The 20,802-nt window shown below is 48.1% G+C and overlaps 1 protein-coding gene across 3 annotated transcripts in view; it reads left to right on the forward strand.

Moving 5' to 3' along the window:
• Positions 1-20,802, forward strand: part of LOC110306813 (hippocalcin-like protein 1) — a 104,786-nt gene that overhangs the window by 12,645 nt on the left and 71,339 nt on the right. The window contains exon 2 of one of the 3 annotated variants that reach the window (XM_085830215.1): positions 7,590-7,729. The exons of the other annotated variants lie outside the window; for them this stretch is intronic. The gene's annotated coding sequence lies outside the window, so the exon portion shown is untranslated. The remainder of the gene's footprint in view (positions 1-7,589; positions 7,730-20,802) is intronic. 3 annotated transcript variants of the gene reach the window in all.

Consider the following 20,802-nt stretch of genomic DNA (forward strand, 5'->3'; position numbering starts at 1 on the left):
GATTGTATAAGAAAACAAACCAAACAAACCATGGAGAGTAACCTGGTAAGCAATGTTCCTCCATGGCCTCTGCTTCGGTTCCTGCCTCTAGGTCTCTGCCCTGACTTCCCTCCGGGATGGAATGTGATCTTAGAATTCTAAGATGAGATAAACCCTCTCCTCTCTATGTTGCTTTACGTCCTGATGTTTTACCACAGCAATAGAAACCCTAGTTATGACAGAAACTGGTACCAAGATAATGGAGTATTGCTATGATCAAACTGACCATGTGTTTGAGGAAGAATTGTGGAGATGTTTACAAATTTGGGTTGGAAATGCCATTGAATCCTCAGATCTTAATGGCCAGTTCTCTTGGGGGAGGGGGTAGGAAGATAAAAGTACTGGGAGTAGTGTAGGTGCTGGAGGCCTGGCTTGTATACTTCCAGAGGACATAAATATTATCAGGGCTGTATTTAGTCAAATTTTGAATTAAGAATTTGTGGTTCTGGTCAGCTGGGGCTGAAGGATTGGCTGTGATGAACAAGAGACCAGGACCACTAAAGTGAAACTTTTGTTTTCCTGGGATGATCAATACGGGTCATCTGGGGTTAAAGAATCCGCCGTAGTGGATCATTGAGGAGAAATCTTCTGAGAAGTGTTTCCTCACAGTCAGTATGTAGAAGCTGTAGTTAAGATGGGTCAAGGCTGTACTTTGTACTTGTAGCTGAACTTTGTAATGCTTGAGAGTCTCCCACTGGTTTTGATGGCATGAAGGGGTCATGAAGAGCAGCTGAGGCTTGGTACTGTGAGAGGCCATGGAAGGCCATGGTACAGGTACAGCCTCAGTTGCAGTAGAAGCTCCAGGATTAAGGAGATCATGGAGAGAAGTTGTTACTTGGCACCATGTGGCAGGGTCAGAGTCCCTGAAGAGAGGCTGTTGGTGAAGGTACAGCCCAGGTGCAGTGGAAACTCCAGAGTTTTGGAGATGCTAGTATCAAGGAATGACCACCAAGGACAGCAGCAGCTGTTGAGTGGAGCCAGCCTGAGTCTGTGACATGAGATGTGTATGCTGTGGGCAGCAAAGCCAAAGAGGTGGAACTGCACAAGGCCACAAGATCATTACTGAATCCCAGATGTCTGGCAGTGAACTCTTTTGGACTTTCGTTTCCCTTTGATGTGAATGTACCTGTCCCCTGGTTCTTCCTTCTTGGGCTAAGAAATCATCTAAATTGTTCTGATCTTTACAGGGGCTCTCAGTCAAGAGACTTTGGCTGTTTTTGAGGTGACCAAACTTTTATTAAAGTATTGAAATTTTAAAGACTTATGGGACTTTTAAAAGTTGTATTATTTTTTGTATTGCTATATTAACATATGCTCTTGGGGACAAATGAGAAAGGAAAAGATTGTAGTTGTAGTGAAGCATTATGTCAAGTTGACAAGTTGTCAGTTGTCCTGGTTGATTTTGTCAACTCGATACAAACCTAGACATAGCTGAGAAGAGGGACTTTTAATTGAGAAAATGCCTCTCTAAGAGTGGCCTGGAGACAGGCTGATCTCTGTGAGCTGCAGGCTAGCCTGATCTACAGATAAGTACCAGGACAGAAGCCTGGAGGAGTTAGAGAAAGGACGGAAGGAGCTGAAGGGGTTTGCAACCCCATAGGAAGAACAACAATATCAACCAACCAGACCCCCCAGAGCTCCCAGGGACTAAACTACCAACCAAGGAGTACACATGGAGGGACTTATGGCTCCAGCCGCATATGTAGCAGAGGATGGTCTTGTTGGACATCAATGGGAGGAGAGGCCCTGGGTCTTGTGAAGGCTAGATGCCCCAGTGTAGGGGAATACCAGGGTGGGGAGGCGTGAGTGGGTGGGGGACAGTGGGGGAACACCCTCATAGAAGCAGGAGGAAGGAGGTTGGAATAGGGAGTTTCTGAAAGGGGGGGGGGACCAGGAAAGGGGATAGCATCTGAAACGTAAATAAGGAAAATATCCAATAAAAAATGAAAAAATAAAAATAAAAAGATGGGCCTATAGGCAAGTCTATGGATAGGGTGTTTTCTTAGTGATTAATGTGAGAGGGCCTAGGCCACTGTGGGCAGTGCTTCTCCTGGACAAGTAGTCCTGGACTGTATAATAAACCAGGCTGAGCAAGCCCTGAAGACTAAGCCAGTAGGCAGCATTTCTCTGTGGCCTCTGCTTGAGTTCCTGCCTTGGCCTCCCCTGATGATGGATTGTAACCTGTGAGTTCCCCAAGTTGCTTTGATCCTGGTGTTTAACCACAGCAATGGAAACCTAACTGAGACAATAGAAAACTAACTAAGCATATGGGCCTTTGGGGGATACTTAGTCCAAGCCATTGTAGCTGCAGGCTTTGTGATGGTGGTAGGGGCTTGGCTCCCTGCTGACCCGAGGATGGAAACTCTCTCCCTGTCCCTATGAGGAGAAAGAGTACCTGCCCTGCTAGGACGACCCAGCAGCTATGTGGTGGGGTGGTTGGGATTCATAGGCATCTCTTGTGTATTATCTGTCTGCTTGCTTATGACTGTTTTGCATACCTGGTAGTTCATGTCCACCTGGGCCCTTCTCAATTTCTCCATAATCTTTTTTTATCATAGTTTTCTTTCTTTTCTGCACATAGGTGCATATGTATGTGAATGCATGTGTGCCATAGTGTGTGCAGAGGTTGGAAGACCTATAGGGGGGTTTTACTCATGGAATAATCTTGTCACACATGTCCCCCTCCCAACACATACACCCCACCAACCCAGATTTCTAAATGCAAGCTAGAGCCATCAGCTGTAGACAGACCGCTCTTGTGCTGTCTAGGTCTTCACATAACGGTACTTCCCTGTCTCCTTTCCTTCATCCAGCTGGGGCACTGGCATCCTCCAGTCCTCGGGGTCAACAATCCTTAGTCTGTGGTGTCCTGGAATCTGAGGTGGGCGCCTTCCTCGGCTCACCCGGGGCTCTCAGTCTTCTTCATGTGATTTGGGAACCATAGAGCTACTATGGCTTCTTGCAGATGACTGCCCAGCTCATGCATGGTCTTGGGTGGTGATCTTGAGGGTCTGTGTCCATGACAAGCATGGAGAGCAATAAATGACTTTACTTGTTCTACCCCCACCCCCGCCCCCTTGTCTTCTGTTAAGATAAGGACCATATACAGTACCTGCCAGTTGTCCTTATAGTCTGGAGGTGAAAGAGAGAGGATTGAAAATCTGTATAACCAAAGAAAGGAAACAAAGAAACAAAGAAACTAGTTATTAAGGTGTAATTCTTATACCACAGAAGCCATTGTTAAATTTATTTATTTATTTATTTATTTTTGTAATTCTGTGGGGCTGGAGAGATGGCTCAGCTGTTAAGAGCACTTGTTGCTCTTACAGAGGACCTGAGTTTGATTCCCAGCACCTACACGGTGTCACATGACCATCAGCAACTTCCAGGACTCGTGTGATGCACATCCAAACACATAAAATCATAATTTAAAAAAAATGTGTGATTCTGCCACTTTTAGTATTCACATAAAGTTGAATACAAATGGATACAATCAGATTTCACAACACATCCATCACCCCGAGGAAGAAATCTCATAGGCATTACCTGTCACTTCCCAGTCTCTCTAGTCTTCCCTAGGCCTGCAAACCCATTGCATGTGTTTTGTTTCTATGGATCTGCCAACTTTGGACATTGCAGGTAAACAGAACCATCAAACACGTGACCTTTTGTGTCTGGTTTCTTTTATTGAATACACTCCGGTGCTTCTTGTGTGCATGCGGTATCACATACAACTGCATACTGTGAGTTTACATGGCGTGTAACAACCCCCTGCAGGGGTATACTCTCCCCCCACCTCTCTAGTTCCTTTATCTGGTGATGAACATTCGGGTTGTTTTTACTTTAGGTCACTATGAATAACATTGCTGGGGACATTTGCTTACAAGTCTCTGTGAACATAGGTTTCATTTCTCCCAGGCAATGTACCAAAATTCTGTTTCATAGTGAGTCTTCCACGAAGGCAGGCGGAAGGTGATCTTTGAGGTTGCTGGCTGCCTGGAAGTCTCAAGCATGTGGGAATGTAAGTGCAGAAAGCCCTTCTACACAAGGCTAGGAAACAAAGCCCGACCTCAGTCTCCTCCCCTTACCCCCCCACCACCACCCCCCTGGACGTTTTAGCAAGGAGACGTTCAAGGTCAGTTAAATGGCCTCCCCATTCCAAAGAAAGCACCCAAATCCCAAAGCTTTCAGAGCATCTTATCTTGTCTGGATAGCTGATATAATTTCTGGAAGTAGGGCAGCCTTTTTGTGACCATGAGACTGAAGTTCCTGGACCTAGGCCAGCATAACAGAAAAACAAACTAGGTCTTTGATGGCCTCTTAAACTCTGAGCCCTGGAGCCTTGGCACAGGTGTAACATAGAGAAAACCCTCTTTTGTCTAAGCCACTGTTCGTAACCAAATGTGTTCTTCATGGATCAAATGCCCAACACAGGATGAAGCATTTCAAAGTCCCCCAGATAGATCACTGCCTGCTTGAGAGACTTTCTGGTCCCTTCTTCCTGTTACTGTTCTTCACTCAACAGGCTAGACCCTGTTGGTCACCAGGATGAGGGGTTCCTCTGATAGACATAAAGGATGTTGATAATTACCATTTCGTTGTTCTGTGCCTTCATACATGCTGCTCCTCCTGCTGGGAACGCCACCCCCCTCCGCCTGTCTGTGCTTGCCAGAGGGTCACTCATCCTTCAAGTGTTGTACTGAGAAATGGCGCAGAGGGTGGGAGTACTTGCAAAAGCACAAGGACCTGAGCTTCAATTCTCAGAACTCACAAAAAAAGTCAGGCATGGTTGAGTGGTGGCACACGCCTTTAATCCCAGCACTCGGGAGGCAGAGGCAGGAGAATCTCTGTGAGTTCGAGGCCAGCCTGGTCTACAGGAGTTCCAGGTCAGCCAAGGCTACTGCACAGAGAAACCCTGTCTCCAAAAACAAACAACAACAAAAAAGCCAGGCATGGTTTGTAACTCCAGTGCTGCAGGTAAGACAGAGACAGGAGGTTCTCAGGAGCTAACTGGCTGCCAGGTTCAGTGAGAGACCCTGACTCAAGAGAATAAGGCAGCGTGTAATAATGGAGCAGGACACTAGACCTCTCTGGCCTCTGAGTGCATTGGGTGCATGCATCTGAACACACACATCCCAATACACTGCTCATACAGATGCCCAGGCACACAGATACAGATTTAATAAATGTGGACTGCACAGCTCCTCTTCCTTCTGGGATGCCCCATGTAGCTTGTAATCAACATGGCAGAGTGGCATTTTCAAAAGAAACTCATTCTCCCCAGTAGGTGGAGTCCCCAAAGAGCAGGGTCTACACAGACCCTATTCTTCTTTCTGTCTGGCATCTGGTCTTGCCCAGACCTCCATTCAGCCCCTGAGATGGATGGAGCTGGGGTGGATGGTAGCTGAGACTATTGCAGATGTTGGTGTCAAGTGTTCTCCCCTTCCTGCACCTCATTCTGATGTGCCTTACTTTATCAGGCATGAGCTACAGCAGCAGTGATGGAGTCTACCGCCTGAGCTTCAAGTGCACTAGCCCTGGCAACGAATGACACTTGTTTATCATACAAATAGGTCCAGTGCATGCCTAGGCTCCTTCCAGGCCCTTGGGACACATCAGTGGGAAAGTGTCCCTCTCCTCTCTAAGCTTCACCGTGGCTCCTTCAGAGACACTTCGGGCGTTTGACCCTGTCTTTCTTGTCTTTCGTTTTATAGTAGGATCCAAGAACATGGTCTAAAGGATGGGCTTCAAGAGCCAGTGGGATGACTCTGTGGGTAAAAAGGCTTGCCACCAAGCTTGATTATCTGAGTTCAAGCCACAGGACTCACATGGTGAGAGGAGAGAACTGACTCTTGCAAGTTGCCCTTGAAGTACCACATGTGTGCCATGGCCTGCATACAAGCACATACATGTAATAAATAAAATATTGATTTTTAAAAAGAGGGTGGACTTCAAACCAATGGCCCTGTCATCTCAGGGAAAGGAAAGAATATTGAGCAAAATGAAGTTGAGGAAAGTCAGGGGAGAAATCCCGTTGTGCATCATGGCCTTTGCGAAGGACCAGCTACATCTTGCTAGTTTTGGAGTCTGTGCTGAGAATGCATGGGCCACAGGTGAAACCTAAAGATGTTGTTATGTAAAAGCCAATTAAAATTAATTAAATGCAAATACTGATTCATTGTAATGTTAATTTTAAGCCCTGGATCAATCAGAGGCTGTGGAAATGCCAAAGTTGTTAAGGCTGTGGTTGTCATGGTGACCAGCTGCACTGAGAGGGGCCCTGTGCAAAGTCCTTCTGGGGGGGGGGGGGGATTGCTCTGTGCTGACCTCTGCAGGGCAGGGCAGGGCAGGATTCTGTGATTCGGCCTGGGAGTCTGGAGACCTTATGAATCTCAAGAATCAATTCATCCAGAACTACCTGTTGGTTTCCTTGGGAGAGTAAGTCACTTCTCTTCTGCCTCGGTTTCTCCCAAGGGGTGTGCTGGCTTTTGACTCCCAGTGCCCCTCACATAGCATGAGGACCTGAGTCTATTCCCAGAATCCATGTAAATAAGCTGGACTTGATGGCCTGTGGAGGCTGAGATGGGTCCATCCTCCGGGCTTGATAGTAAGCCAGCTTAGCTAACACTTGTTGAGTTCCAGGCAAGCAGGAGACCCTGTCTCATAAAACAGAGTGGACAGTGCCTGAGGAATGTGTCTAAGGTTGACCTCTGGCCGCCACGTGCACAACCAGTGCATGCACACATATGTGCACCTGCATACACATGCATACACCACAGAAATATTGAGGTTCAAAAGGTGATGTATCTGCACTCCCTGGGCTTCATGGTGGCAGTGCCAGAGTAGGCACGGGGTCCCAGGTTTTATGGTTTCCTGTACTTGGGGTTTTTCCCAGCACCCACTTCTGCACTGGCTGTTCAGAGGGTGTTTGCAGGGACTTTCCGTTTATTGTCACGTTGGTTGGCTTTGCATGGAACAGTACTGGGCCTGGGACTGATTGCCTTGCTGTGTTTGGGAGAGCAGGGTTGCAGCGGCTTCCTGTGACTTTAAGGCATGCCGAGGTGCACAGCTGCGAGCTCATATTAAACACCTGCCCTAGGTGCGTCTGGCTCCCAGCCCTCTATCAGAGTCCTGCTTTCTCAGGCTCAACTGGGGCTAATTAGAGCCACTGCTGGCTGGCTTTGGGTCCACTTACTGGTTGTGTGAAGCAGGCCTGGCCTTTCCTCGTGCTCTGTGAGGGACTTTTAAATTATGTGGGAAGTAGACTTGTTCTGCTATGTAACCTGTGCAGTCTCTGAACTCGCCTGTTAAGTGCGGCTGTCTTTCAGGGCTCCGATACTAAAAGATGGAGGTCACCAGAGGCCCGAGCTGTGTCCCCCACACACAGTGGCCTAGACACCATTTCAGGGCCCATAGGAGACTACATCTGGACTGAATAAAACCGGGAAGTGGCAGGTTCCACAGGAAGCTCTGCTCCCAGTCTGGCTCCAGGCTGTCAAAGTTAATTAATATGTTGTAGCTGTGTTTCCTTTGTTTTCTCCTCCACATAGGTGTGTGTGGGGAGGTCTTCCTACCCACTGGCACTGGTCAAGAGACTCTGAAAGGATGCCTACCAGCTTGCGTGGTGAGGTGAGAGGCAGTTTCTGACATGCTACCCTTGGGTTGTGACAGTAGATGGCAGAACCCTGTGGTGAGTCCTGCTTTGATCTTGATGGCCCCTCTTTAGAGGTTGGGTTAGGGACAAGGCTGGGAATTAACTACCAGGGTGTTTATGCCTGCCTTTCTTCCATATTGGCACCCTGAGTCTCACCCCTTGCCTGGGAGGTAGTAGGTGTACCGAATGGTTTTATATCAACTTGGCACAAGTTAAAGATACTCTCAGAGGAGGGAAACTCAATTAAGAAAATGCCTCCATAAGATCAGGCTGTGGGCAAACCTGAAGGACATTTTCTTAATTAGTGATTGATGGGGAAGGGCATCTTGGCCCATTGTGGGTGATGCCATCCCTGGGCTGGTGGTTCTGGGTTCTATGAGAAAGCTGACTAAGCAAGTCAGGAGGACCAGGCCAGTTATCAGTATCCCTCCACCTTCTCTGCATCAGCTTTTGCTCCCGGGTTCCTGCCCTGCCTGCGTGAGTTCCTCTCCTGACTTCCTTTGATGATGAACTGTGTGGTGAAAGTGTAAGCTGAATAAACTCTTCCTTCCCAGTTGCTTTGGTCATGATGTTTCATCAGAGCAGTTGTAACCCTCACTAAGATGTAGGTGAATGGCTCCAGGCCATGGTAACAGAGAGCCGCCTTGAAGCTGGTCTCCCAGCTGCTGAGTCCCAACACAGGAGGGAGGCTCCACTCAGCCTCTCTAGCACTTGTTTTTTTTTTTCCCCCCCTCTCTCTATAGCCTTAGTAAGGAAATAATACTCTGAATTCTCCCTTTGGACAGAATATAGACAGGATGCCACACCAAGCCTGTGCATTAGAATTGGCCAGCACTTGCTAACAGATGCCTAAGGTTCTTAGCATGAGCCGCTGGCCATCACAGCCTCTCCTCCGTGTCCACTGTGGATCTCAAGAAGCTGGGCTGCTGCCGTTTACCAGATATACACCCCTCCTTTCCAGCCCGTGGCTTTTTGGTCATGCTCAATTCATGCCCTTCTTCACAGAGAGAGGGCTTCTGCCTGGGTGCTTCCTCCATTATTAACCTGTGGCTCCTACACTGTGGTGAGAGGGAGGGAGGGACAGAGGAAGTGCAAGGACCTCTGCAGCATTCTGTGACCTCCCTGTGACCTCACACTCTGTCCAGTGTACCAGGCACTTGGCCTCGAGCCTCACCTGCATCCTGTGATTTGCAGCCACAGCTGAGCCAGGAGGAATGTTTTACCTTGCTCAGCTGCAGGTAAATGATGTCACAGAGCTTAGTCCTGCTTGGGCAGAATGGGTACTGTCAATCCTGGGGTCACTCGCTCACACAGGTGACCTGTGGGAGACCAGGTGCTCCTCTCTGTTCCTGCAGAGTATGTTGGAGTTAGACTCTTCTTTGCTTCCTGAGAGTTTCCAGTCAAGACACTTCTGTGAGCCTCAGTTTCTCCACATGTGAATCATACTGACTTGCTCAGACTCTCGTGGGGATTCTATGAGCTTTTCCTTCTCTTGCTCATGTGAGTTCCTTATTTCAGTAACACTGGAGAGCGTTGGGTTTTGTTTTTTTTTTTTTTTTAATTTTTATTTTTAAGCCCAGGACAGGAGCCAGTTTGCCAGAGTCATCTGTGGGTGTTGGTAGCCTTACCTTCAGCAGGACTTGAATTTGGCCAGCAGCCCTGGCTTATTCCAGTGGAGAATGGAGTTATTTAGAGCCAAACTGTGGGGGGTGCTTAATTCTCTGGGAAGCATTTGCTGCAGATGGTGCTAACGTTAATGACTTACTATATATGTCTTCATAAGTGGGTGATTTATGGCTAACACCAGACCCATAACTTCTCATTTCCAGAAGCTTCATTTGTAATGGCCTGCTACATTTAGGAAGTGTGAAGGACTTGAGCTGAGGTCATTTCTGTTCATGAGCTGTAGGTGGGAGGAACTGGGCCTGTGGGACACTGAGGGACAGCCATAAGGGATATCACCACCTCTTCAGGAATGGTCCACAGTGGGCAGCTGATGGTCATAAAGGACACAGAGGCCCAGGGAGGTTAAGTGATTTGTCTGGGTTTATAGCTCCCAGTAGACAGAACTGAGATGCCTCTGACCCTCAGTGTGGAATAGTGTTTCATGCAGGGTAGCTGTGTCGTTTGTTCACCAGCATGATGTGTTCGCCTACCTAGGCTGAGGGATGTCTAGGCAGGTAGTAAAGTGTCATTGCTGTGTGCTGCTGGAAGAGATTAGCATGGGAGCAAAGGCTAGCATTTAGACTAATAGGTTCCCCAATGTGGGTAAGTATTGTATTGTTCCTTGAGGGTCTGAGTAGATGCATCAACGAAATGTATTGGTTATTTTTATTGATATGACAAAGCAACTTACTAAAGGGTTTCTTTGGGCTCACAGTTTGAGGGTACAATTCATCATGATGGGGAATTCAGGACCTTGAAGTAGCTGGTCACATTGTGTCCAATCAGGAAGGAGAAAAAGAGACCGGATGGTGGTGGGGTCTGTTGGTTTGTTTTGTGCTCAGCTCACATCCTTTTATTTAGATGTGTACTGTAGCCAGTGGGATGATGGTGCTCTCAGTCAGGAGTGGGTCTTCCTGTCTCAGTTAAACCTCTCTGGAAGCATCCTCAGAGATACACCCAGTCTCCATGGTGATTCTAAATTCAGTCAAACTGACAATGAAAATGAGTCATCACCCAGGAGGGAGAGTGGACATCATCTCTTCGCTTTGGTCACCATGCTCCTCGTTCTTGAGCCTCTGAACTTGGCCTAGAACCCCCACCAACTGATCTCCCTGAGCTCCATCTTACAGACAGCAGGATGTTGGACATCTCAGCCTCCATAACCATGAGGACCAGTCCCTCATCATCTCTCTATAGGTCTCTTTGTATTTTACTGGCTTTCATTCCCTGGAGAGCTCTCAACACCATAGCAAGATTTGGGTTACTTTCCTACCCAAACATTCTCCATTCAAGATGGTAGGTCACCAGCTCAACGAAGTGGTTTTGGAGACCTAATTATGCAAATTACCTTGACATGTGGGAGCTCAGTTTAGCCTGTTACACATGGAAGTGATAGTTTGCCTAAATAAGCATCAGCCAACATTAACCCTGAGGAAGGGAATTATTCTTGGGCTTCTTTTGGATACCTGTCTTGTTCTCTCTAGGAATTAGCTTCCTGCCCACCACTAATGCCTGCTAAGCCACTGTTCTCCAAACACAGAACTGCCTGTCTCTGTGGAAATGGAGAGTCCCCAGCCCATGCCTGGCTTGGCCAGCCACTGGCTGCCTCTGGCTGAGCAGTTTGTATGTTAAGTGTAGCCTCTCAGCTCACCACCTGCAGAGTATCATATCAGCAGCTCCTGGAAACTTCTCTCTTCCCTGTCCCTTGCTGTCACAGCTTATTTTATTCTCTTGGGACAAGGGATATTCCTTTTCCCCCCTGTCGCCTCCAGTGCTGTTCTCCAGCCCTACGTGTGGTACACAGTCCTCAGAACGCTCTTTAGAGAGTTGTCTGCAAAGTGCAGTCACTACTCTGAGACTGGCTGGTATCCCTGGGCTGGACTTGGGCTCCTGGAGACTTTCCATGTGAGTATCAGCCTGGATGCTTTGCCTCTGTTCAGGGTGGTTCATTTGCCTCTTAGGACTTCAGGGCATCCCTCAGCTCCCTCCCTCCTCCTAAAAAATTCTTTGTAGTCTTCTATGGACCTGGAAATGTGGCCATGGGTGGGGTTACCACACTGACGCTCAACTCCAGCTGAGCTGCAGAGGACCAGCACATTTGAGTGGGCTCATTGGCTCTGTCCATGCTGTGAGCCTCAGTATGTGTTTTATTAACATTTTAGGAATGTTAGGAAGGTTTAGGAAGGTTTAATTAAACAGGCCTTAGCCCAGGCTGGGGACGGAACTCAGCTGCTAGAAGGCTTGCCTGGCATGCATGAAGCTCTGCAGGTGATCTTCAATATCATATAAACCTAGTTGTGCTGGAGTGTGTCTGTAGTCACAGCCCAGCATTTAAAGGTCGAGGCATGATCATCAGAAGTTCAAGGTCATCCCTGGCCACGTAGAGAGTTCAAGGCTAACCTGAGCTATAGGAGCCCCTGTCTCGTTCAAAACAAACAAACCTTTAGCTTAAGTGTGGAGAATACTAAGCAGGACAGTCTCTAGACCCTTCCATATCTAACCCATTGTTCTTGAAACCTGCACCCATTCTTTATAATTTTGGATGTGCTCAAGAATTCGTAGATCATGTTGGGTGGCCTTGGGTCTGTGACAACCTTGAGAGCCATTCGAGATATGATCGACAAGCAAAGAACCTGGTATGTGGGAGGGACCAGGGCCTGTGACAGGGAGATGTCCCTGGCACTGGCCTCCCGACATGTCCCAGAACAGACACTCTGTAGAGGGCCAGGTAAGAGCCACATTGCTGCTTTGGGGCACTGGCTAGGCCTTGGACTGACTCCTCACTTCAGCCCTGTGGATAAGGGCCACACTAAGAGAAGTCAGACATGGCTTTGGGGTAGAGTAACACATGAATCCACTCTCAAGCTACATGGAAGTAGCAGATGCTGGGAGCAAGATGCTGCCCTGTTCCCTGGCATCAGGAAGGATACCAATAAGAAGCCTGTGATGCCTCCATCCTTCCCACAGGCCTGAGGGAGACCGAGTCTGATGTGAAACAAGGAGCATCCCCAACAGTACAGGTCTGGAAAAGGCTGGATTCAGCAGAGACTTAAGGGGCCTTTACCTTGCCCTGCACTTGTCAGTACAAAGGACTGTGTCCTACTCTAAGGACAGGCGCGGAGGTTCCTCAGCCACAGATGCTGAAGCAGAAGTGACATTCTGTGAACTCAATGCTGGACCTGCTTATCAAACCCCACCCTTCCTGCCTTGACAGAAGAAGATGACACAGTGGTTCCCAGAGGGGAAGTGACTCTTGGAGATGACAGTGAGTTGGGGTGGAGTCTCCACTGTCTTCCCTTCCATTTAAGTGTCCTCAACCAGTGTCTCCCCAAGAGGTGTCTTATGTTCTTGGGGCCTCTCTCAACTCTAGCTGCCACCCCATGCCCGCCCTCAGTATTTCTCAGCAAGACCATGTTGGGCCCCCCAACTTTTCTTCACTAAGCTTCTGTCTAAAGGGGGTGGGAGATAAGGGTAAGGCTGTGGCCCTGGAACTCCTAAGCTGAGTGTTATGATTTAAAAGAAAATGGTCCCTAGAGGTTCATAGGGAGTGGCACTCTTAGGAGGTGTGGCCTTGTTGAAGGAAGTATGTCACTGGGGATGGGCTTTGAGGTCTCAGATGCTCAAGCTGGGCCCAGAGTGTCATCATCACTTCCTGCTACCTGCTGATCAGTATGTAAAACTCTCAGCTACCTCTCTAGCACCATGTCTGCCTGCACACTGCCTGCCATCCCTCCCACCATGGTGGCAATGGACTAAATGTCTGAAACTGTAAGCCAGCCCCAATTAAATGCTCTCCTTTATAAGAGTTGCTGTAGTCATGGTGTCTCTTCACAGCAGTAGAAACCCTGAAGACACCAGGTTTTTAATGGTCTGATACTTGTTTATACCTCAAAAGAGACAACTGCAGTAGGTAGGAGTCATCTCCATTGTGTGTGTGTGTGTGTGTGTGTGTGTGTGTGTGTGTGTGTGTGAGAAAGAGAGAGAGAGAGAGAGAGAGAGAGAGAGAGAGAGAGAGAGAGAGAGAGAGAGAGAGAGAGATTAGTGTAACTTCCAATACAAAGGATATGGGCTAGGGAAGGTGAGAGAGAGAGGGAATGAGAGACAAAGAAAAGGGGAGAGAGGGAAACAGAGACAGACTGTGGTTCTGTGTGTGCCTGTGTGTCTTGGTCTCTCTCTGTCTCTCCCTGTGCCAGTTTTTAGATGGAAGATGACCAAGGGAAGACATCAGGGGTAGAAGAGTCAAGCCCTCTACCCCTGGAGGTTAGGGGTGAGGAACTTGAGTGAATGTGAATGGTAGGTCATCAGATAGAGTGGAGTCATGTTGTTCAACTAATTCAGCAGGTTCTTGCTAGCCCTAGGCTAGCAGGCCAGAGTGGGTGGAGGGGGCAGGTTATGGCCCAGCCAGTGATGGCTTAGAGAAGCCTGGCGTGGCCAAGGAAGGCATCTCAGCCAGGGGCTGTGAGGGAGTTTGTAGGGTCACAGGATGTGGGGTTCTTGGGATGCTATTTGGGCTAGTCCGTGCCTGAGCTCTATTGTAAGAGGCCCAGCCTGCTTTTGGCCTCTGTCCGTGGTCTGCCTTCAGCCTTCTGAGCACTGTTAATAATAGACTGAATTTTCTCGTTTTAAAATTGACTGATTCCTCTGTGAAGAAAATCATCAGTCTAGAGGGTTGGACTGTAAGTTTCAGGTCGAGGGAGCCAGCACTGGGACCTGGCTTCTCCTGTGCCCACACATCCAGGTCAGGGACTTCCTGTTCATCACATGGCCATATACCCAGAATGGGAGCTTCCTGTGTTCAGTGGCTTCCGTGCTCAAGGCCCTGTTCTCACCTCTGCCCCAGCTCTCCTGTTGAGAATTTCATAGCACACATTCTCAAAGCCCATATATGTTCTGGTGGTCAACCTTGGCCATTTTGGTTTTGATTTTATTTCATTTTTATTTTTATTTTTTTTTTTGACACAGTGTCTTACTGTATAGCTCTGGCCAGCCTGGAACTTACTATGTAGATAGACCAGGCTAGCCTTGAACTTATAGAGATCTGCCTGCCTCTTCTTCCCTAGGTCTAGAATTCACCACCACCATGGTTTGATTTTTGAAGAAAAAAATTTAATTCCGTTTTTACATACAAACTTGCATATTTTGGTAAGACTAGAAAATACGGGAAGGCAAAGCCCCCCACCCCCACCCCCCGAAAGGGCCCTCCTTTTCCATGGCCAGCAAGATGGCTCTGCAGATAAAGACACTTCCCTGTGAGTACGACAACCTGAGTTTGGTCCCTGAACAACACATGGTAGAAAGAAAGAACTAACTCCCTCACGTTGTCCTCTGGCTTCCACACATGTGCTTTGGTGCGTGTACCCATACACACACATATACATCAATACACACACAAATGCGGTTTTTACAAATTCTCGTCATTGTCCAGTTCAACCCTATTAGCATGCCAAGGTGTCTCTCTCCATTTGTGTCTGACCATTTAAGGAGTTCTGCTATCTGGAAGCAGAGCACATAGGACTCGTGTCCTGAAGCTGCTCCCAGCTGTAAAGGAATAAAACCGTCTCACTGTCACCCAGCCTCCATGGGCACCTGAACATTATATAAACATGTACGCGTGTGCTTCAGCTAAAACCAGTGCCTCCTCTTCGGTTTATTCTTGTTCAGTGTACCGTGGAGACCAGTACTGTCCAGCAGAGCAGGCTCCCTGCCTCACTCTCCTTCCCCAGCAAGCCCTGTGCCCAAGGGAGGTCAGAGGCTCACACAGGGGTTTTGTCTCCTTGCTACACATGTAGAACCTCAAGGGAAACATTGTGTCTATGTGTTAGATGTAATTGTGTGCCACCATTCCTGTTTGTCTTTTTTCCTGAAAGGTGCATTCAGTGATGTTTCTAGGTCTTGTTAGTGTTGGCACTGTGGTCGAGGGTTCTGAGGTGTTGGGGGGCAGTAGGGAGGTGGGGTCATGGGGTAGGGTGGGGTCATGTGGTCATGGGGTTGCAGGGTCGTGGGGTGGTGGGGTGGTGGTACATGCTGCTTTATAAGCATTATTTCCCCTTTTCCTTGTGTCATATGCAGCTGGGTCTCTTCTGTGGCTGTGATGAACATCTGATTCTCCAGCACGAAGGAGGCTGCCTCCTTTTGCATCTCTATGTCTGCAACCCTTGTGTATTCCTCACCCTTAATAATAAAATACAGAGGATAATGGGGCATCACTGACACCAGGGTCTAAGGCTGGAGCTGCTATGCTGGGTCTTTACTTTTTTTTTTTTCATTTCCTTGCTACCCTTGGATGGAACCCAGGCTGGGCAAGGCCTCTCTGTTGAGGTCTAGCACCAGCTCCTCTCATTCTCTCTGGGATGACTTGCCCTGAAGAAAGTCAGACGACATGTGGAAGACAACTCATGAAGAAGCTGTGCCTGTGGAAGGCCTGAGCCTGCCAGGAAGCTTGGAGGCACATGTCTGTCCCTCAGAGGATAACCCTGTGGCTGGCGTTAGAGCAAGGCTCTGACCTCGCCTCCTTCTCCATCTGGCCTAAAGAGGCTATGATTTCAGGGTCTCCCAAAAGGACCAGGTGCAGGCAGGTCCTCAGAAAGGCCCTGGCTGTGTCCTCATGGCACCTTGGGGTCTGCCCTCTGAGGACCAGTGGCTTGCAGCTGAGCGGCTTAATCTGTATTAAGGTATTGCTGATCATCATTGGGCTCTGGGAACAGATTTACTATTTTTAGCAAAAGTCAGGGAGTGTGATAAATCCTGTTAGTCCACACAACTGAGGAGAGGGGTTGTTTATTATGAAGAGTGGCTTTTTAAAAACATTAGTCATGGCTGTCCTATAGGACCCTAATGTGTCACCCAACTTATCTGAGATGTCCTGAGTAGACAAAAGTAGACCCGTTGGAATGGTTTCTGTCTAAATGCTGACCAAATGAGTTAATTCATGTTCCCTGCAAGGACCCTGTGGAACTTCAAGTCTCTGGTTTCAGGGCCAGCAGAGAAACTGAGGCAGGAATAATATAGTCTGCACTTTCCTATGTAGGCTCATCTTTGTGATTCTCATCTTTAATGAATCATTCTTCCTACTTGCCTTACATGGCTGCTATGTCAAACTTTAGGGACATCATAGCAACACAGCATAGGCTCTAAACACTTTTTGTGTCACCTCCAGGGTGGCTAGAATCCAAACCAGACAATGACAAGTGTCAGTGTGCCTTGCTGGTAGGAATGAGAAACAGTGCAGCCGCATTGAGAAGTAGTTTGATGGTTCTTCAAATGATTGTACAAAGAACTAACAGGTGACTCCATGATTCCCCTTACAGGTATATAACCCCCAAGCAGTAGAAAAGCTGGAACTCACAAAAACATGGATGCTCACAGAGCCTTAGTCCTAGTAGTCCCCAAGTGGAAGCCACCCAGATGCCCATCAGCTGTTAAATGGGTAAACAAATGTGGTAGATCCATACAGTAGAATATTACACAGCCATAAAAAAGAAACTGACATATGCTTTCACATAAAGGAAACTTGACAATATTACCCTCAGTGAAAGAAGCCAGACACAGAAGATGGCATATTGTGTTACTTAGGTGAAATTTCTAGAATAGGCAAATCTAAAGAAAGGCAAAATAGATTATATCAGGGATTGCCTGGGGGCAGGGAGGAGGGGACCAGAAGGGGACTGCTGAGCTTCTTTTTGAGGAGATGAAAAATGCTCCTGGAATTATATATCTGTGATAGTCAACTGGAAACCCCAGGGCTGGGTAGAGAACACAGCTGTGCTATACAAGCACAGGGACTGGGATTCAGGTCTCCAGAGCCCAGGTAGGAGCTGCATAGATTCCACGATCACCTTTAATTCCAGAACTTAGAGAATAGGGGGACAGAGACAGGAAGGCACTCCATAGGACAAGTTGGACCAACCGAACGGCTGAGCTCCAATCTCAACCCTGCCTCAGTGAATTAGGTGGAGTGGGCTGGAGGACGGCTCTGGATTTCAGCATTGAGCCTCCAGATACACATCACACACATATACACTTATGGGGGAGTGGGGAGGAAGAGGAGGGGGAGCAGGAGCAGACCACACAGACAGTACTACTGCAACCGTGTAAATATGAGCAGACACTATTTTGACAGCCTATGGGGAGTCACATAAGGGAACGAAGTGAATCTGAGACTATTATCCTGGCCATGTTAAGTTGGCTTGCTTAAGTTCTTTAAGCTCCACTCCCATCTGAAACATGGGATTGCTCCCACTTTGTAGGGCTGAAGACTTGATGGAGTGACGTTTGTGTGTCTTCCTGCACCGGTAGGTCCCACAGAGAGATGCCTATAATGATTGTCCCCTGCTCTGTGCCTAGCACTAAGTTGGGTATCAGGTGGTGTTGAGGAGGGTGAAGCAGTGCTCAGAGCCCACCTCTACCCAGAGTCAGCTTGCAGGACTCTTTGACACAGCATGCTTGGAGATGTGGTCACAGAACTTGTCTCATACTCTTGTGTCCCACTGGAAGCAGATCTGTCAATCAGTGCTTGATAAAGAACCAGAAAGTGCCTCCACATCAGAGGCAGAGGCAGCAGGGCAGGCGCCCTGCCAACAGGGAGAACCTCGTGCATGCCTGCTCCTGGCATCTGAGGATGTATTAGCTCATACAATTGTCCAGGCAACTGTGGGGCATGCCGAAGCAGCCACCAGTGGAGTGATGAGATGTGTGTGATGAGTTCTTTAGAAGCACTGGAGGGCACAAAGGAGTTGAGATGCACTGTGACCTGGATATAGGATTCTGGGTGCTAAACCCATCTTCATGCCTTTCTGGTTTATACCTTGAAATTTTTACAGAAGAAAAAAAAATGTTTGTTTTGAGATAGAGTCTCACTATGTAGCCCTGGCTGGCCTGCTCACTATGTCGAGTAGGCTACCCTCAGACTTACAGAGATTTGCTTCTGCCTCCCTAGTGGTGGGCTTAAAAGTGTATACTACCATGCCCCGTCAGAGCAAAGTTTAAGCATCCTCAACCAAGCGAGGTGGGTGTTTGTGTTTTAAGGGAAGTAGAGGCCTAGAACAGCAGTTCTTAACCTTCCTAATGCTGTGGCTTTTTATATAGTTCTTCATATTGTGATGACCCCCAACCATAAAATTATTTTCATTGCTTATTTCATAACTGCAATTTTGCTACTGTTACGACTTGTAAATAGCTGTGTTTTCCAGTGGTCTTAGGTGACCCCTGTGAAAGGGCTGTTTGACCCTGAGGTTCAGAACTGCTGGCCAGGTCACACAGCAGGCCTCAGAGTTGGCTTGCTAATTCTGTGTCTGTGTAGAGCTTAGCAACAGGCCCAGTGGAATAGTCTCTGGGGCTCACAAGCCTCCTGAAGTGCCTGAGTGTTTTTGGTCCTCCTGCTGTTGGAGCATCAGAGGCCCTGAGGCTTCTGCCAGGTTTCAAGATGGGGACACTGTCCTCTGTCTTATAGTGTGGAGTGTTCTTGGTTAGCCCAGATTAAAATGCTTGGATGATGTTCTTCTAAAGAGAAAAAAAAAAAGTGTGTGTGTGTGTGTGTGTGTGTGTGTTAGGGCTACTATTGCTATGATGAAACACCATGACCTACAACAAGCTGGGGAGGAAAGGGTTTATTCAGTTTACACTTCCCCATCATAGTCCATCACTGAGGGAAGTCAAGGAAGGAACTCAGAGCTGGAACCTGGAGTCGGGCTGATAGAGAGACCATGGAGAGGATGCTGCTTACTGGCTTGCTCCCCGTGGCTTGCTCAGCCTGCTTTTTTCTAGAACCCAGGATCACCAGCCCAGCGATGGTACCATCCACAAAGGGATGGGCGCTCCCACATCAATCATTAAGAAACTACCGTGCCGGCTTGTCTTCAGCTAGGTCTTCCGGAAACATTTTCTCAATTGAGGTTTCTTCCCTCCTCTCCGATGACTCTAGCTTGTGTCAAGTCGACATAAAATTATCCAGCACAGTGTGTGTGTGTGTGTTTGTGTGTGTTTCCCCAAGATAACATCCACCATCTTCCCTATCACTCTTGACTTCATGTCCCTCCTATCTAGGAATGAAATGGAGAATGGTTGCTCTCCTGTCTCCCTCTAAGCTCCTTCAAGAAGTCAGTCATAGAGCTGAGGGTGCAGTTGAGCCCTTAACCAGCTGAGCAGCATTGCAGAATTTCTTAGTCTCTCTGAGACAGGTGTCCATACTTGAACAGGAGGGAACAAGTGTTCTTGGGCTGATTGTTCTCAGCATAGCTTGGGACTCTGACCATGGAAGATGAGGTAGAGCAGTGTAGACCCTGTGCTGGAAGCTGTGTCATGGATGTGGGCATAGTGTTTCTGGACTCAAGAAGAAGGCTCCAGTTATGAGTAATGTGCATTCCATACTGAGTGACTCAGGATGCCCTATACCACAGCAGAGGGTGAACTCAGAGGTCACCAGCAGCAGACACTGGCATTCCCCGCCTCCCACCCCCACCGAGGTAGTTTCCCATGAGTATAGCAGGGTGAGGCATGGAGGGGACTGAACTAAGGGCACAATTCGGAGCAGACAGAGCAGGTCTAATGCAGGCCAGAATTCTGCTCACACCCACTAAGTTCCTACAGTGATGGCCTCTCAGGTTCTGGCTCACCTCTCAGGCCTAAGGAGAGGCCTGCAGCTTGCTGAAGCCCTAGGGCCCTGTCTCCATGCTCTGTGCCATCCCTGTTCATTGAAAAGTCAGACATCTCCTGATCACACTGCCCATGTCACATGAGCCTTGAACTGCTTCCCTCTGGGTTAAAACATCCCCCCCCAACATCTGTTCTAAATTTTAGATTCTGCATTGATGTGGAATAGATTTGGAATAAATTGCATGGTATGGTTCACCAAGCCAAACTCCACATCATGTACCAGGGACTGGTTCTCTTAAGAGAACACACACACACACATACACACACACACTTCAGGCCAGCTGGCCTGGGCAGTGTCTCCAACAACTCCCAAGTTCAGATTTTTTACAGAAGTCACAGCACAGACTTGCCATTGGGTTCCAGAGTTTCCTGAGGTCAGACTTGGCCATGATGGAGGTTGGGAGCTTTGGGAATGGAGGGTTGGTATCTTGAAACAGAGACCCTCCCAAAGCTCTCAGGAGAGGAGTTCAAGAGTCCTTTATTGTAAAACACCCCACCCATTGCAATTGGAATGGGGTGTGTAGGATTCAAGATAGTCCGTTCATTGGTGAGAAACGTTGAGAATTTGGCATTGAGTGAGTGAGTTCTGGGTGGAGTGGGGTCCCCTGTTGGAGTCTCTGCATGGTCTGGGCAGGTCCAACCTGCCATCAGTCAAGACTGGCCAGCCCTAGCTCCTAGACATAGCCCCAACAAGACTTAATCCATGACCTTCTTTGGTCAGCCAATGGGAGAGTGTATGTGTAGATGACAAGGCCCCAGAACAAGAGTTGCCACCTGGAGCATGGAGAGAAGCC

The sequence above is a fragment of the Mus caroli genome, unplaced genomic scaffold, assembly GCF_978045245.1.
Source record: "Mus caroli unplaced genomic scaffold, Mus_caroli_1 scaffold_14, whole genome shotgun sequence".
Taxonomy (NCBI): Eukaryota; Metazoa; Chordata; class Mammalia; order Rodentia; family Muridae; genus Mus; species Mus caroli.